Below are 3,264 nucleotides of genomic sequence, written 5' to 3'. Positions count from 1 at the left end.
CACTCTGGTCTGGTTTCTTTCTTTCTTGCTGCTCCATTGGAACAGACAAAGCACAGGAGCTACTCTTGCAGGAGGCTGAGTTCAGTGGAGCCCCATGTGAGGGTCCTTACATATCTCACCTTCTGGCCCTTCTTGGGTGAGCCCATCCATGGTTTTTATCAGCTGGTTGAATGAAAGCAGCTTTTTTCTTCTATGCTAGCGGTTCTAACTCTGGATGTGCGTCAGAGTCACCAAGAGAGCTTGAAACAAATACAAATACCTGGATCCTACCCCCACAGACTTGCATTTCAGTTGGTCTGGGGTGAGGTCCAGGCATTAGCATTTTTTAGAATCACCTAGATTTTAACACACGGCCATGGTGGTTGTTGGGGTTTTTTTAAAATTTTATTTATTTATTTTTAGCTGCATTGGGTCTTCATTGCTGTGCACGGGCTTTCTCTAGTTGTGGTAAGCAGGGACTACTCTTTGTTGCAGCGCACAGGCTTCTCATTGCGGTGGCTTCTCTTGTCGCAGAGCACGGGCTCTAGGCACACGGGCTTTGGTAGTTGTGGCACGTGGGCTCAGTAGTTGTGGCTTGTGGGCTCTAGAGCGCAGGCTCAGTAGTTTGTGGCACACGGACTTAGTTGCTCCACGGCATGTGGAATCTTCCTGGACCAGGGCTCGAACCCGTGTCCCCTGCATTGGCAGGTGGATTTTTAACCACTGCGCCACTAGGGAAGTCTCACAGCCATGGTTTTAAACCGCCCTTCTAAGGGAAGAGAAACATCCAAAATATATTGTAAAGTTGTTCACAAAGACTGGGAGTGAATGAATGGGCGTGTATATAGCCCAAGAGAAATCCAGGAATCATTCAAACCATTGACTGAGTGCCTAGGACTTATCAGGCATTGTTAAGAGTTTGGGTGAACAAAATAGCAGTGGTCGCAGCTCTTACTGCACTGCTTTAGTGTAAAATTAAAGGAAAAACAGGTGCTCTAAGAGTAAGTGTCTGTTGGAAGGGTCAGGAGAGGCATCTGAAGAAGTGACAAGGAGTAGGAGAGGAAGGGGGTGAGGTGCATGGAGAGAGTGCTTCCGGCAGAAAAGGCTTGGGATGAGCTTGACTGGAGGGAATGGGGAGGAGGAAACAGTGCAAGGAGGGATGCTTAGGCCTGGGTGAGGAGTTTGGGTTTTATTCTAAGTGCAGGGCCTAGGACAGTATCATTTACATTTTTACACAATCTGGCTCTATGGAGATGGGATTGGAGCGGGCAAGATGGAAGGCTAAGAGACCAGGAAGGGGGCTTCATGGAGGTCAGAGTGAGAGAAGGTGGTGCTTTGTGGAAAGGGTTTTTGGACATTTGTTGAACCTGAGGCTGGCTATTTTTGCCTTCACTCAGCCCACATGTGGGCTCTTAACCATGGACAGTATAAGTAATCAAGTGATCTGTGCTGAGCTCAATTGATATTAGTGGAAGATCAATCCATTTTAACATTAGCCTGTCAGACCACTTGATCTATGGATCTGCTGCCCTGAAGATAATGTTCAAGCCTTGACCATCCTCATCTTGGATTGCCCTCTGTGTCCCCCAAACAGCCTGAGGATAGAGTTTATTACAACACAGCCTCCTTGAACATAGCCCCACAGAAAACTGTCTTTATTCACAGATGATATCATTTATGTAGAAAAATCCTATGAAACCTACCCCAAAAATCTACTAGAGCTGACATGTGAATTCAGCATGGTTGCAGGATCTAAGATCAACATACAAAAACCGACTATATTTCTATATACTAGCAATGAATAATTGGAAATTGAAATTTAAAATCCCACTTATATTAGCATCAAAACATAAACTATTTAGGGAGAAATCTGACAAAAGATGTGCAAAACCTATTCAATAAAAACTACAAAACACTACTGAGAGATATGAAATAAGACCTACGTAATCAGAGAGGTATACCTTGTTCATGGCTCTGAAGACACCATGTTGTTAAGATGTCAGTTCTCTCCAAATTGAGCTATAGATTCAACACAATCAAAATCCCAGCAAGCTTTTTTTGCAGAAATTGGCAATCTGATTCTAAAATTCCTGTGAAAATGCAAAGGACCTAGAGTAGCCAAAACAACTTTAACAAAGACCAAAGTTAGAGAACCCAAATCTCAATTTCAAACTTTATTACAAAGTTACAGTAATCAAAACGTTTAGCATTGGCATCAAATAGACAAATAGATCCACAGAACAGAGTCCAGAAATGGACCCAAACATAAATGGATGATTGATTTTTGACAAAGGTACCAAGGCAACTCAGTGGAGAAAGGACAGTCTTTTCAACAATTGGTGTTAGAACAATTGTACATCCACATGCAAATATCCCCTGGGGATGGAAACATGAGTCTTTACTTCTGTCTCCCATTGCCTCCATGTGACTTTCTAAATAGAATAATTATTCATTTAGAAAAAAATTCATGTTCATGGTTGGTCAATCGCTTCAATGCTGTCCCCACTCCACCCCAGGTCACCTCCTCTGTCCCTAAAGGAGGAACATTGGTGGCAACTGGTGACCTTTGCTGTGTTATTCAGGATGACTTGTATTCAAGTCCTACTCAGCCCCTCCATATGTTATCTGGGGCCAGTTTCTTAATGTCCAGGATCTTCAGATTTCTTTTCTAGTACCTCTTGCACAGGGATGTGAAGATTGAACCCTCAGTAGGCACTCTACAAGTCAGGGTTTTACCTCTCTTCCCCTTAAAGATCTAAGGAACCGGCCCCTGCTTTTTCTCCCCTGTTTTTTGCTCTGAGTCCTGTGTGCACACCAGAGTCAAGGAGACTTCAAGGTGAAGACAGCTCCCTACCCACAAATGCACCTCCCTTAGTCTGCCCCTTTTATTTCTCACCATGAAGGAGGGGAAAACAGGGAGAAGAAGGGAACTTTAATGCCTTCTGTCCACCGAAATATTGGAGAGGGAAGGGGGAGACCTCTCCCATCAAGCTAGGCCTGATGTCTGGCTCCTTTTTAAAGTGGAGATCCTTGGGCAGAAACCTGTTTGAAATGATGCTTGAGTTTTGTGTAGAGATTCCAGGTGTGGGTGACAGCAAATGCAAAGGCCCTGTGGTAGACATTGACTTGACTTTTTTGAGGAATGTCTGCAAAGCCAGCAGAGAAGTAGCTGACGTCAGATATCACAGAGCGGAGTTTGGAATCACTATTGCCCACCTGAGAAGCCCACTGGGGAAGGAAGCAGGCTCATTAGGCATCCCAGCCCCTGGAAATCCACTGGTCAGC

This window comes from Balaenoptera musculus, chromosome 13, assembly GCF_009873245.2.
Source record: "Balaenoptera musculus isolate JJ_BM4_2016_0621 chromosome 13, mBalMus1.pri.v3, whole genome shotgun sequence".
Lineage (NCBI taxonomy): Eukaryota > Metazoa > Chordata > Mammalia > Artiodactyla > Balaenopteridae > Balaenoptera > Balaenoptera musculus.
This window is presented reverse-complemented; position numbering follows the sequence as displayed.